Genomic DNA, 16,369 nt, shown 5'->3' with positions numbered 1-16,369 from the left:
TTCGTGAGCAAGTGTTTGGTTAGAACAGGTCGGTCTACTTGGTTCCGCTGGAGAAGATTTCAAACAGAAAATAAACTTTTTTCCTACATAACTAATGTTGACCAATGAACTAGTACTGTGAAGGTGTGACGAAATCTACTAAAGTGGGGAAGCGATCTAGTGAATGAATTTTTGAGTGAAGTGGATCCGGTCTTGAATCGATTGATACGGGATTAACATTTTTACTTTGAGTGGGGAAGAAAAAGGAAGTACTCGTTCCAGACGTCGTCGTAGCCTTTGGGGGAGCGTGTTTCTGATTGTATGTAGTGTTGTTCAATAATCGTAAAATATCGTCTGTATGTGTGCACCTATAAGGGCAGTCGCCTTGAGTGTTACAGTGCTGTGTGTGAACTGGTGTGAAGAATCTGTCTTCATAGCCGCCGCCTGCTATGTTAGCGCAGTGTGTGCGAGACAGATGACTGCTAGATGAGTGAAAAAAATCAATCAAATAAATCTTCATTAATTATGGTGTTACGTTTCCCCTCTCTTTCACTGGAAATGTTTTATTATAAGCGAAGCAGCTAGAAATTGTGTGGTCAAACGAAGGAAAGAAAAAAAAAAGTCTCACGTCACGTTCGTTCGAGCGAAGACTGCTAATCGTCTAAATAACGAAGAATGAAAGCATGTTGCAATCATAAATAAAGAAAGAAAAACCCCCAGAAGATTATATCCTACGTGTGTTAGTGGCATTTACAGTGAAATATCAGTAACTTGAACTGAGTTAAGTTAAAACATCAAAGTTAGCCCCTTCAAATTACCATTTGTTGGGTTGATACCTGTTAACAGTGTAGTCAGCATTGTCTTGCATTTGCAGTGAAGAGAGAAATTACAAAACATTAATCGGTGAGTACTCACTTATTCGTGAATGACATACTTCAAACGTCCCACCTAGACTTTGCTCAAATCCGCCCCAACTTTGCTGCAGACACAAAATTTCAAACATGGTGGACTGCTATCGATTTTCCATTAAATTCCTCTTTTCTAGAGGAAAAAAATGAAAAGAACATAAAATATTGTTCTTTAATGATATGCAATTTAAAACTTCCACCCCTTGCGTTCGAACAATATTTCTCTCTCATCGGGTCTCTCGTTTCTTCCTTTCAAAACCATTTCTCTGCTGCCACTAGAGACTCACACAGTGTGTCAAAATGTAATTTCAGTGGTAAAAATTGTAAAATTGGGTAAAACTTGAGAAGTCAAATGCAAACAAGGTTTTTTTGGGCCTTATGACCACTGTGACCAATTAGAAGAAAATTGTGGTGAAACAAAGTTTGACCAGACTTAAAGTGTGGCAATTGCTGGAAAACTCTTGTAAAATGTTTTCAGTCCCTGTAATATTCTAAAAACTTGTGTGAAAGTTTCCCCACATTCAATCCCATTGCATGCCTACGTTTGCTTCCTTCTAAAAAGCCGAAAAAAGAGAACGAACCGAGAGCGAATAGTCATTTTTCCGTTTTATGACACTCATATTTTTCCCCGACTGGCCCCGAAAGTAGTCGCGGTCCGTGGCCTGGCTTCAGCCAAAGTTGAAAATGGGCGAAGGCAACAAAAAACGAGTGAAAATTTATGATTATTTGATCAGTGTTTTATTTTTTAATTTATGTAAATAATTTTTTATTGCATACTCGCTCCATGTCCTGCTGCTGTTCGCCCGCTCGTTCTCTCTCGCTCTCACCCCAGGTACTTTTGGGGAGTGTGTGCAAAGGATGGAGAGAGATGAACTATCCAAAAGCCGGAATCTCTCTCTTTTCCGGAGTTCTGGTCGGCGGCGCTGACTGTCCGGTCCGTACATTCGACGTGACGGGTTGTGTGATGGTGTGCGGTAGCGAATTTAATGCTTTCTTTGCACACTTTTACAACCAGGAGAGAGGTGGATAGAGCTCTGTGGCGACATCTGTGTAGGCATAAAGTTTACTCAGAATCCTGGTATTTTGAAAATATAGAATATGCTTAAATCATGAAGAGGATAAAATAGATGGAATTAAATTGCTTTTTTACTACAAAACTATCCAACAAAATATTTAAATTATTCAAAATGAAAGCAGTTCAAGTGGTTCAGTGGTGTGCAATTTTCCAAAGTGTTATTCGTTAAAAATAAAATAAATAAATAATTATTCATCATCAGAAAATACACCACCCCACATTTCGAAATGATTCCTTTTTTGTAATTTATTCAAAAATATGTAGTCGACTCTGTTATTTCGTTATTGAAAGTATCATCGAGAAAGGGAGGTTTCAGATTATAGAACCAAATATTCAAAGTATGGTGTTAAAGGGATGGGTAAATTTTATTATTTTTATGAGACCAAATGACGAAATATAAAAAAAAAGAATCTATGACATTTCCCCGAAACCCACATTCCCGAAGAGACATTTCCCCGAATGCCACATCTCCGAAAAGACACTTTCCCGAAATGTCATTTACCCGAAAATCATTTCCCCGAACGATCCATTTCCCCGAACGGCTACATCCCCGAATGGCGACTTCCCCTAAAAACCATTTTCCCGAATGGCCACTTCCCCTAATTTTCCACATCCCTGAAAATCATTTTCCCGAATGACCATAATCCCGAACGGCCATTTCCCCGAACGCCACTTCCCCGAACCCGGTCAGGCGGGTATTGCCGTTGCCCAGAACCGGTTCTGGACAACGGCCATACCCGCCTGACCGGGTTCGGGGAAGTAGCGATCAATAAAGTATCATGTCCACAATAGACCTTTATGACGTTTCGCGTACGCACACTAGTGCACCATTTGATTTTGCTGGCTGACAAAATTTAACCTCACTTAATTTTTGTGTACGTACACGCAATACAAACGAACGTTGATTACTCTATTGAACGTTCAAAAAATTCGGAGCTTCACTTGAATTTTGAATAATCAAATTGATGTAAGTGTGACAACTGGCCAAAGGGATTTCAGGTCAGAACGTGTTTGACACACGTTCAGGCCCGACTACCGCAAAAATTTGTAACTGTTACTCGGGACCTTGGCAACCAAAATCAGCTGTCGAGCTTAAGTATAGCCCCTAAACTACTTTAAAGTGATTTAGTTATTTAAAATCTAAAATAGCGGTGATGAAATATTCAAAAAATGCTTTTTGTAATTCAATAACCAACTATTTAGATTTGATTAAAAGTGTTGGTCGCAGAACTCGAATTGGACGTAAAAAAATAAAAAATAATTGTTCAAAGCCTTCATCCAGCCAAAATTGATAAAGACAAATTAGTTCAGTTAAACAAAATCTAGAACAAACTGAATCCTGCGCATCGAGTCGTCACATGAAACTATCGTTGCTGTTCTATCCTTACCACGTAGATGCCGTTTTGGAAAATTGTCCTTTGCTGAAAATGGCCACTACAAAAAGAAAATCTTTTTTTATGGAACGTGGATGATCTCAATACCCCGCACTCTTGAAGTGTCCGCGTGGTTTATTAATGGCCTTCTACGGTTATTTGTTTTTTTTTTAATCTTACAAAACACGTAGGAGAATTTAATATTAACGTCATACTTTTATAAAAAAAAATCCCTAAATAACAATTTAGTTTATATCTAGGTCATCATTCGGAAAAATTGATTTTTTGGTGAAGTAACCATTCGGGTATATGTAAATTCGGGAAAACGGCAGTTCGGTAAAATGGCCATTCAGGTAAATGACATTCGGGGATGTGGAATTTTCGGGAAAATGCTTTTCGGGGATGTGGAATTATCGGGAAAATGATTTTCGGGGATGTGGAATTTTCGGGAAAATGATTTTCGGGAAGTGGCACTTTCGGGGAAATGATTTTCGGGGATGTGGAATTTTCGGGGAAATGATTTTCTGGGATATGGGATTCGGGAAAGTGGGATTCGGGGATAAGGGATAAAACCAAAAAAAAATGTAGGCCAAGCTACCGTGAGCGTGAAGATACGGGGTTCGCCTTGTAAGCGCAAGATGATGAGTTCGATCTAGGGTTCGATTCTTGTTTTGCTCGGCAAGGTCAGATCCCTTCAAAGAGTAAATCTGCTCACTGGGAATCCTGACCGGTAGGGGATGGGTTTCGACTAGCGGCGTACTGGATTTTTAATCCAGAGGTCGTGTGTTCGATTCTCGTATCGAGATGATGAATTTAAAAAAAAAATAAGATACCTATGGAGTAAACTTTGGTAAGCTGCCTTGGCCATCGTTAAAATAAATACTTTTGTTTGGCAAAAGCAGCTCAAATTTTATCATTGATGTTACGGATTCTTGTTCTATCGGCGCATGCCTCTAACCATTTATTGTTTCTCGTTCCATTCGTGAGTTCCAATTTCCTCTCCTAGGTCCGCGCTCATCAATGCATGATGGCATGGTTCGTGAAAGACGTGTGTTGCATTATACATCTGTTTCCAGTGATTGGGGCTTTGAACATTACTGTGCGAGCATGGGTGTGTGTGTGTGTTTGTATGCGGGGCAGATTAAACCAAAAAAATAGAGAAGAAAAACATCAACCAAAGTACACAATCAAGAAAGAGAGGCAAAAACCCTCTCGAGAGCGACGTCTGCTGCCGATGAAACACACAACAAACGAAATGCTTTAAAATGAACTTTGTATACGATTTGGAAGAAGGAATGTCAATAAAAATAATAATCATCTTCGTGTTTCCCTCTTGAGCCTGCGTTTGGGTTTGGGTTTGGGTTAAGCTTCTTTGTCCCAGCCCCAGCCCGGAGCAGGTCTCACGATATCGAGAACGCTTCCCGTCCGTGTGTGGATGTGTCCATTATCGTCAAGTCAAAAGCATCATTTTTTATTACACATGAAAAGTGTAAGCACTGCGCCGGACGGCGACGACCATTCGGTAAACACAGAATTACAAACTGGCCACATGTTAGTGCGCCGGGCCAGAAAGAGCCAGGACTGCTGCTGGAGACACTCTTGATAGAGAAACCTCCCCCTCGGTGATGGTTGATGGTGAATCCAAGCATTTGGAATTCAAATTCAAGTTTACTTTTACGAAAATCCAACCATCAAAAGCGAAAAGGGTTGAACTGATGGACTTTATCAGATTCTGGTCATAATTGGGCTCAGGATGCCAGTAACGTTATCTCATCGTCGGCCAAAAGTCTTGCTACCATTTTGTGTTTGTGTAGAAGATTATGGGTATATGAATTAAAGCTCGAGTGATGAATGGATGAAAAGGGTGAGCAGACAGTCCAAAAGTCACACCCAAGCTGATTACAACTAATCGAGATAGCATTTCAATTTTACATATTGTAGATATAAACTCGATTGAAATGTTTAAATCTGATCGATCATTAGCCTTCAAATTTGAGTAGCTAAAGGTAGTTTGAAAAATCCAACAAAATATAAAAAAGCGTATTTAAAAATGAAGTATTTCATATGTGAACGAATATTACACTTATTAAAATTTAAATAAATATTTTATCGTTAAGATAACCTCGCCCGCCTGTGTGGATCAATCAGACCGCGCACTGGACTCACAATCCAGAGGTCGCCGGTTCGAATCCCGCGGCGGGCGCTCTAAAGTTCTTTGTGTAAATATGGGTATTCGGCGCCGTCGCTCCGTGGCATACTTTCGTACACTTAGGAGCCCAGGGCGGCGAAGTCCTTGTAGATAAAAAGGAAGACACTAGTGGTTGGTACTAGCAACGGTGGCCGACAGCTATAAAGTCAACTTCGTTTTCGTTTAACCTCAAATTTCCTCATTTTATGATCATATCCATTAGTCACTAACAAAAAAAAGTATTTAAAGTTGTTATATAATGTAGATTAAAAGCCAATGCCATCATTAGAACGCAAAACAGTACTGCTATTTTAGAAAAATACAAGATATTTCCCTACAAACTGTAGAGCTATAAAATCACTCGAAAAACGAAATTCTTAATTTGACCTCCTAGACCCACCTTCATGTATACTTATCGACTCAGGATCACATTCTGAGCAAATGTCTGTGTGTGTGGTGGGATGTTGATAAAAAAATTGCACTGGATTATCTCGGATTCGGATCTATTATGCGACCTGTTGATGGATAGATGATCAAAAGACCTTTCTAACGAGTTCAATAGATTGAAGATCTGACAACCCTATCAAAAGTTATGCGCACATAAGTGCCCTGAATCATGAAGATCTGCCTACCCAATCTGATGGTATGAATAATAAATAAATAATAAACTTTTTATAATAAGATTTGTTTTTCCAATCTGTCTAATTGTTTAAAAAACTATTAAAAAGATTTTTATTCAAAATGGAAAATACACTCCAAACTCGATTATCCGAAAATTTATAAACCGAAGGTTTGTATGAGACTTCGGCTAATCGAATCGAATCATCTAAATTACCTTTGATACACATTTTTCAAAAGGTTTGCCATCTTTTTTTTTTTTTTTTTTGAAAATTTTGTGATTAAGTTTGATGAACTATTGATTTAAGCTCATTTCAATTTGTATGGGAATTCTGTACACTTGTAATGTGCTTTTCGGATTTTTGTTTACAATATTTACTGTATTTTTTTACTGTAGCAATCAATAGTTGAAATTTGGAGCATTTGTTCAGAGATAGTATACGAACCGATTGCTTCAAATAGTTTGCTTCCTAAGAACAGAAAAACAGTTTGAAATTCAAACAAGTTCAAATCCTACTAAATATTTTATCGATACTTAAAAATTTGTACAAAATCAATTAAGTTGATTTTTCAATAGAATATACCACCAACTATACTGTCCATAATTGAAATTTCGGCTATTATGTCGAATCAAGTATTCCGAGAAAAACGAGTTTTAGTGTTTGTCACTAAATCTCCATCAAGGCAATTTCCCATAAGAGTGGCATATTAGCCGGTTTTTTGTATCGACAGCCAAATCTTAATACTATTTTAGTGAAATTCAAGTTTCAGAAGATGCGTTGGAACGTTGGTGTGGAACATTCATAGCTGTAATGGAATACTTCACAGCAGCTTGACAGAAAGTTAACTCCATGGTGCACTTTTAATTTCTCGTTAGTTGTATATGGGACAATTAATACACGTTTAAGAATTTCCTAATCCTTCAAGCAATGAGTGAAAATACGTTTTTATTTAACAATTTAGTTTTTTTTCGCTATTACACCCTTATCAAACTCAACTTCTATTTAGTAACGGAAAAGCTACTGACATTCATACCCAAGTAACATTTAAGGTTTTAAGTAGGCCATAAAAGCCTATTTAGGCCGTATCAGAGTTTTCAGAACCATGATAAAACCTGTAAGTTTGAAAATGTTACTAGGGTAAGGTCTACTGCGAGACAATGATCACGTAGTATAGTAGTAAAGAGAATAGAATAAAATAGCTAGAATATCATCAAATGCGCCGCGGACAATCAAATGCCTCCTTTTCTTATTAAGTAATCCAAAAAACCCAATTACTAAATAAGGAAAGGAGCCAAAATTCCTAGAATTTAGGAATTTGGTACTTTTTTTTATTTCAGTGTAAAGGTCGTAAGTTCAAATACCGAGCCAGGACGATGAAAAATTTGCTGGCAATGAAGAAAGTTCTGCCCCAGACTGACGAATATTTGCACTGCCAAATTTTGTAATCAAGAAATACACCTTTCATGTAATAACTAAAGTGCTTTTGCTCAACGCAAAGCAGGAACGTGGGTTTCGTCGAGGCGAAATATTTTCAAAACGTGGTCCCTAATGTAAATGAACAAATGGCCACTGGCGTTGATTAATGCCCGGTACAAAGTTTCGCAAACTGCTACTTTGGACAAAGTGGAATCGCTGCCGTTGCTTGATGTTTCTGTTATTTTGGGGCAGTGCTGCTGCTGTTGCTTGCCTCTCACATCAAAAGCAAAAGCGCACATTTGTCAACAGCTCACCGCAAGCGGACGTTTGTTCGTTCGTTCGTCGGAATGAATGTTTTGAAGGGTGAAGCACGAAGCCACCAACACCGTACCATGCTCCTCTGTTTGCCCCGTAGAGTGAGTGTTGTTTGCTTATACATTCGGACGGAGTTTTCGTCCGAATGTGGCATAGTGGCGCGTTTTGGCCGTACTGCGCAAGCTTGGCAATTTTCTAGTGGGTGGCAGTATTTGACAGATATTAATTGCTCAAAAGAGAGCCCCTAATGGGGACTAAATTGAATTGTACGAGGAAAAATTGAATTTCCAGGCGGCGCTGTTGGACACACTCCTGGCAGGAAGGAAGCGGGCACAGAATTTTCTGTTCTGCGAGGAGAAGGATGATTTAACGTTATTTTTAGCGATTTTTTTTACAATCCATGACTTGCATAATAAATGAATGTTAAATTTATGTAGAGTATTAAGGCGTAACACAGTTGGGAGCAGAGCAGAGCAGATGTACTACGTAACTCATATCTTGTATTTTTCGGTTGATAATATGGATCTTTCATTTGGGACCACACTGCAGACAGCTCTATCTGGCTTATCGTGAATAGCGCATTACTATGCTCGTTTTAAATTCAGGTATCATAAAACTTGCATGAGCCGCAGTTTATTGAGCTCTTCCCTCGTAACAGACCTGCCGCTGCTGTACACCGCTATTAATTCCAGGCAGAGCAGAAATTAATGAATTCAATTAAAATTAACGATTTTCTATAACACGCCGCACATACCTAGCCAGTCAGCCAGCCAGCCAGAAATCGACGGCGACCTGAACCAACTATTCGTACCAACATAGTATGTGGTGTGGTGACGATCGACGTACGCGCATCACACGGAATGAAGATGCGACGACACGACGATGACGATGACCACCTGCGTCTGATTCCTGTGAACTTGGGTACAAGCAGGGGTCGAAATCGTTACACCGTCCATTTCGTTTTTGATCAATTCTTGCCTACTTTTCATACGGTCTTAAGTTAAATAGGAAAATTAACAAAAACGAATTACAGGTGAGCATAAACTTAACCAATTACACTTTTCTGTAGTGATTTGTACAATCATTTAGCCCAGAAAACTTTCTCAAGAGAGAATTCATCAACAAAACGATTTCAATATCAAACCGTTAATTAATCCACCTTTAGGTGGTTGGTGCCTTCCTAACATTTATAAAGCAATGTTATCCAAAATAGACACAAAAGGGACGGACCTTTAGTGTTCTATCAATTTAACTCATTCAAGCCATCAGATAGGGTAGCCAGATCTTACAAATGTAGGGCACTTAAGTGCATACAACTTTTGATATGGTTGTCAGATCTCAAATTGTTTGGGCTCGTTTAAGGTCTGTTGATTGCCTGTCCAACGATAGGTCACATGATAGATCCGGACAACGTTTTTATCAATATATCTAAGATTCGGCCTCCAAAATGTGCATACAAAATAATTAAGTGCTTATACCTCTGATGGGGTTGTCAGATCTTCAATCTTTTGTACTCATTGAATAGAAATGGTCTTTTGATATATCGTATATCATATCGTATATATTTTGATATATCGTATATCGTATACCGTTTTTCTATATATCGTATACCGTTTTTACATTTTCCGGACTTGAAGTTATTTCTTTTTTAGTATAACTTTTGAAGCTCTTCAAAAAGCTTTATAATTTTTAATAGAGCAATTCCATGTCAAATAGGGAATCGGTTGTACTAAACCCTCTCCGATTTCAATGAAACTTTATAGACATGTTATCCTACGCTTAGGAAAGCCATTTTTTGTTTATGATGCCAGTTTCACTCGATACGGGCTTTCCGAAAAAAAAATACACTGAAAGAAAAAACACGTCACTTCTATGAGATTTTTTGATTCTTAAGTTTAAAAGTCAAATTTTAAGCTGAGCCCAAAATTTTATTTTTCGTTCAAGATTGTTTTGAAAATAGCCTAAGATGATACAAAATGACTCACGAAAAATGCAGGATGGAGCAACAGTCCTAAAAAATACAAAATCATTTACTGAAAACGTTTTATTGAAAAGTGCCCTAAACGTCCAAATTTTCAAAAGCCAAATTTGGGAATCGATTCTCCAAATAATTTTGCACAAAAGTCTCTATATTGATCATTGAGTCCAATCCTTGTGAAGTTACAGCGGTTTTAAAAATAATGTATATATGACAGACTTGATTTTTCAGTCTCGAAAATATTTTTACCGGAAAGCTCGTCCACTTTCCCATAAGATTGTCTTTGACCACATTATTTTTTCAGCATTTTTGCATTCCTCACTTCACTGAGGAAAGGCTATAAAATCACTCGAAAAATGAACTTATTAAGACCCACCTTCACGTATTCATATCAACTCAGAATCATGTTCTGAGCAAATGTCTGTGTGGATGTGTGTAGGTGGGTGGACAAAAAAATTGTCACTCGATTATCTCCGAACTGGATGAACGGATTTTGACCGTATTAGTCTCATTCGATCCGTCTTGGGGTCCCATAGGTCTCTATTTAAAATCAGCAAGTTTAGTTAAGTACTTCAAAAGTTATGCTAAAAAACGATTTTGGCGTATGTCCGGAAGATTGTAAAAAGGGTGGTTTTTGCAAGAAAACCTATCATGTTATACATTTTAAGAAAGCTATTATTAAGACCTTTCCAATGAGCCCAAAACATTGAAGATCTGACAACCCTGTCAAAAGTTATTAGCACTTAAGTGTTATTTATACACTTTTTGGAGGCCGGATCTCAGATATTGTGATAGAGAAATTGTCTGAATCTTCCATGCAAACTACCGTTGAATAGGTTTTTTTTAGACCTTGCCGATGAGCCAGAAATATTGAAGGTCTGCGAACCCTATCAAAAGAAATGAGAAATCAAGTTGATTTGTTAAACATGTTAAGGGGGTATGTTGCTATTTTTACTAAATGTATTGACTTTATGAATGTGAGGAAGGCACCAACCATCTAAAGGTGGATTAAGTAGGGTAGGGTAGTCATCAATGAGACACTTTTGGTTTTCAACTTTCAACGATTTTTCTAATTTTTTCATCAGCATGTTTTAATGAGCTTTTTGTTGCATTTTATTTCTTTTAGTGTGTTCAAACATTGACCAAAATATGAGATCGATCCGACATCTACAGCCAGAGTTATTCAACTGTCTCATTGTAGACGCACTTGGCAGGAACAATGAGACAGCTGGGGAACAATGAGACACTCTACGAAAATCAATACTTTTCTAGTAAAACATCAAGTTTTTGTATTGTTTCATAACAGGTGACTTACCTTGAACATTTTAGAGCAATTGATCAACATGAAACTTTAATTAACAAAAGTTATACTAAAAAGTATTTAAATTTTGTAAAATCCATATATTCATACCAAATAACTTTGTATGTCTGGTTAAATGAAGTTAAAACTCTATAAATATGCCAAAAATCACTTTCAATTCATGTTTTGAAAGATTTACATGGATTTTGAAATGTTAAATGAAGAAAAATCAAAGTGTCTCATTGTTACCCATGGGCTAACATGAGTGGGGAACAATGAGACAACCCTGGATTCTGGGTATATTCTAAATTTTGGTCAAATCTAATGAAAGGACATTGTAGCCCAACTCAATCCCTATGGAACATCGAAAGAAATTTGAAGAAATATTAGTTTTGGTGTAAATGGCAGCCTACGAGCGAAAAAGTATTTTTTGTCCATAATTTACTTTTACACCTCAGAATCAAACATTTATGAATAACTTTTCAAGGGAGCGTCCATAACCAAAGCTATTATTATGGCAGATGTGTATCTAGTAGACACACCTTTTCCCCAAATATGAGCCTGATTGATTGAAACTACGACTTGTGAGAGTCATTTTATCATTGTTCCCCGTGTCTCATTGATGACTACTCTACCCTAACGCTTATTTTTAAAACCGCTGTAACTTCACAAGGATTGGATTTAGGACAGTGGTCAACAATGGAGACTTTCATGTAAAATTGTCAAGAGAATCGATTCTCGAATTCGGTTTTTGAAAATTTTGAACGTTTCAGTAAATGATTTTTGTATTTTTAGGAAAAATGCTCCATCCTGCATTTTTCGTGAGTCTTTTTGTAACATTTTAGGCTATTTTCACAAAAAAATTGAACGAGAAAAAATCGTGACATTCAAACTTAAAAATCAAAAAATCTCATAGAAGTGGCGTGTTTTTTTCTATCAGTGTATTTTTTGTCGAAAGTCCGTTCGATTTCTTTCAAGTTTGTCTCTGACCACTGTTTGATACGATGCAACGGATTCGAGATACAGCGATATTTAAATTACGAAATGCAAAAATATTTAAAACATTCACGCCCTTCTCGAATGTCGTTATCGAGTGAAACTGATTCCATATACACAAAAATGGCTTTCCTAAGCGTACACGGAGAAAAAAGAGTTCCCAAAATCGTGAACAAGCGTTCATGAAAATGGGAACCTCGAACAAAGTGTTCAAATCCCATGGTGCGATTTTGAAAAACGTATCATGAAATTTGAACACTTTGTTCGTGGTTCCCATTTTCATGAACGCTTGTTCACGATTTTGGGAACTCTTTTTTCTCCGTGTAGGATAACATGTCCACAAAGTTTCATCGAAATCGGAGAGGGTCGAGAAAAATGTACCTAAAATACTCCTGGTTTGGGCTGGAATTGCTCAATACCGTCTTGTGAGACCCCTGGGACGGATCGAATGAGGCCAAAACGGACAAAATCGGATGAACCAGTGCCGAGATGGGGCCGTCTTACCCCCCGCTCCACTTTGCTTAGAATTTGATTCTGAGTCGATATGTATGTTATGTGGGTCTAGGAGTTCAATTATTTTCATTTTTCGAGTGATTTTATAGCTTTTCCTCAGTGAGGTGAAGAAGGCATAACCATTACGGTTTTGGGATAGAGAGCAGGGATGCCAGGTACACAGATTTGTCTGTGTTTCACAGAGTTTTGAAGTTTTGTGATGCACAGACAAACACAGACTTTTTAAATCTAACACAGATATACACAGATTTTCCAAAAACGGAGCGAAAATTCGATTTTTGAAAGTCAGGATGGTTTTGACCACACTCATGTACCCTGTACTGCAAAAAAAAATAAAAAGGCAAAATTTCGTCGCTCAGGAAAAATGTAAAAAAAACTCACAGGCAGGGTTGTTAAAATATCAAAATATCAGCTCTCAGCAACTACAATTATCCCGCCTGAATATTCATGCCTCAAATACAACTGCTTTTTTCTCCTTATTGAAACTCTCAGTGCCGAACATAGCCGAACACGTTTTCCTGTTTACACACTCGCAATTGACAGTTTCCTTTTGTCTCTCATTCCCGCTTGCACGATTATCCAACCCTCACAGCGTTTAACCATAAAAGCTGGCACAAAACCAATTTCTGCAAGCGCAATTTTATGGGACGTCATGCGTGGTCGGCTTCTAATAGCCATCTCGCGTTCTCTCATTGCAGTTTTCGGAGAGAATGAGAGATTCAATGGTGAGAACGCATAGTCGAGGAAAAGGAGAGGAGTGATAGAGAGAGAATGATATCGCTGGGAATTACGAGACACAAGAAGAGATCTCACAAGCTATAGTGACAGCCGCTATACTCTCGGATATTTTTGGTGCAGAGATAATCAATTGACAGTTTTTCTATCACTCATTTGCAACACTGCTCACAGGAAATATGTTCGAGATGAAATTATATTCGGAATCCTCCAGAGATTCCACACTCTAGTGTTGTAGTTGTAAATTTAGAACAACATTACACAAACAGTTCTGATTTTTTAGCAAACATTGCCATCCCGTTTTTGGCAACACGAATTTTTCAGAAAAAGTTCTGCTTGCCAAAAATCAACGTAAGTACATGAAATAAAAATTGCATTGGCCTTACTATTTTTTCATAATATATCTATTTATGTGCAATAAGGCGGTTTTAAAAATATAGTATTATAGCCCTCTATTTTTTTTAATTTTGTTAACACCTAAATTCTCGACTTTGAGAAAAGGGGGAATTTGTATGACAGTTCCCCCTTTCTCTCTAGCTTTGGAGTTTATGTGTTAATGAGATTTCCTAACAAAAATCAAATATTACTCTAAATCGGTGCACAGCTGTGGCTCGGCGCTAGATCCCAATGCGTACCTCTTCCACTCAAAGCAATCGAATCCGTCCATCACTCCGTGTCCGTTTTTTCTCTCTCTCTCTCTCTCGTCTGGCCGGAGCAGGTTGCCTAACAGCAGCCTTCCTCCTAGGCAACATGGCCGGCTGCTGCTGACTGTGTCATAAAGTGCTCCTTAAAAACCCGAACAACTCGCACAACACACATGCAACGAGCCGAGCTGGGACCAGCACAAAAAAAAACACTCTGAGAGAAGAGAAGAATCGCCTTCTGCTTGAAGCGGAGACTCACCAGAAAAAGCATTTTCGAAATGTTTTTCTTCCATTTTCACCTCTCGCACACAGTCGACGTCGTCGCCAAGGGTAGGATGCGGCATTGTGTGTGTTATGTGTATTGTTGTGTTTTTGTATTGTGCTGCTGCCTACTCTGTGGTGTAGATTGTTTCCAAATTGGAAATTTAATGCGAGCCGAGAGCTATAACGCTATAACGAGTGGAATAAATTTACCAACACACCCATCGAAGGGTAGAGAGAGCGCCGCAAATTGGATTCAGGAATGGCTCTTGTGATCCGACGACTAATGTTCTTATGGTTCTTTTGCATTGCCTAAAGGTACCGTGGAGTGGGTGACTTTGGTGGGCGATTTTAAATTGGTATGTTAATATTTTGTATTATTTTTAAAATGATTCCAGTTCTCCAAAAAGACTCAATTTCACCGACATTGATTACTTTGCATTGTAAGATTATCCGAAATTTAATTGAATTTGGCATGAGTCACAGCCTTCAAACTTTGTGTCCCGATTTGTCCCACTTCCCGTTGACCTAGAGTGCTCATATTTGGCACAGATGCCACAGATAGTTGGAGCCTAACATTTCAAAAGGGCACAAAACTTTTGTAAACAATAGTGTGTCCCTTTCACTCAAATGACAGTTTACATAAGGTGTGAAAGGGACACACTCTGGGTTAAAAAAGTTATGTGCCCTAATGAAATGGCAAGCACGACTTTTATATGCCCTGTTCGTGGTCTCGCTCTTAACAATATATCGATACATCTTAAAGTATGCATGGACGTATGAAAATTCGTTTTCATTCATTCATTCTCATCAAATCATTCAAAAACGATTCGATCATCCGAAGGTTTGTTTGAGACTTTGGGTAATCAAATCATGACCAACAAAAATGGTTTCATGTTTTTTTTTTAATTTTCTTACTTTTAACATTAAATTTGAATCCTGCGACCCCAATTTAGTCAAATTCGAATGGTTGACTGCTTTTAAACTAATAAATACAGTTTTACAATATTTGAACACCGCCATACTGTTTTATAAATTCTAAATCACTTAAGAGTAGATTATCCAGATTTTTAAGCAAAGATGGCGTTCGAATTGTGAATGCCCGAAATGTCAAAGTCACGCAGTGGTACCAACATTACGAAAAAAGTGTGCCATGGCATGACAGCCACATTTTTTTCTAATGTTGCTGCTACTGAGCGATTTTGACATTTCGATCGTTCACAATTCGAACGTCATCTTCGCTTAAAAACCTGGATAGGTCATACTGAAGCTCATTAATCAAAACTAAGATTACGAAAAAGAATTGCTGGTTCGATTATCCGAAGTAAAAATTTTCCGAGGTCTTCGGACAATCGAGTCTGGACTGTACTTACTTTTCCTGTCATTCTTGAAAGGCCAGACGGCCTACATTTCATCGCCGAAATAACAGTACTGAAAAGTGGTTCCGGCATCCCTTTGAGTGTTCAACTTTCCAGTACTTGTGTCGAAAAGTACAGTCCAGACTCGATTATCATCGGAAAATGTCTCTCCGTCACTGTTTTGCCTTCCTCACTTTACTGAGGAAAGGCTATAAAATCACTCGAAAAACGAACTTTTTAGTTAAACCTCCTAGGCCTACCATCATTTGTACATATCGACTCAGAATCACCAGTTGAGCAAATGTCTGTGTGTTTGGCTGTATGTAGACATGTGTACCAAATCAATGTCACTGGAATATCTTGTCACAGACTCAACCGATTTTGGCCGAAATGGTTTTAATCGATCCGTTTTAACGTCCTCTAAGTTGCTATTTAAATTCATGCAGTTTTATCATGTATTTAAAAAGTTATGTTAAAAAAACTGTTTCATATTAAATTAAAATCATGGTAAAAAAGGGTGGTTTTTTCATGAAACCCTCACATGTTACATATTTTTAGAAAGTATATGAGAAGACCTTTCTTGTGGATTAAGAATTTCCACGATCTGACTTACCTATCTAAAATTACAAGTCTTTTTGCCTTTCATCGTGATCTTGTCGCTCATCAATTTTCAAATTGAGTTAAGGACACCATTTTTGTGGATCTTTCAA

The 16,369-nt window shown here is 37.9% G+C and overlaps 1 protein-coding gene across 1 annotated transcript in view; it reads left to right on the top strand.

Moving 5' to 3' along the window:
- LOC6048638 overlaps positions 1 to 16,369 on the top strand; it is a 57,545-nt gene continuing 41,176 nt past the window's right edge. Inside the window, exon 1 of the mRNA XM_038256122.1 lies at positions 1 to 882. The gene's annotated coding sequence lies outside the window, so the exon portion shown is untranslated. The remainder of the gene's footprint in view (positions 883 to 16,369) is intronic.

This window comes from Culex quinquefasciatus, chromosome 2 (genome assembly GCF_015732765.1).
Source record: "Culex quinquefasciatus strain JHB chromosome 2, VPISU_Cqui_1.0_pri_paternal, whole genome shotgun sequence".
NCBI lineage: Eukaryota > Metazoa > Arthropoda > Insecta > Diptera > Culicidae > Culex > Culex quinquefasciatus.
The sequence above is the reverse complement of the archived record's forward strand: the minus strand, read 5'-3'. Positions and strand labels throughout refer to the sequence as shown.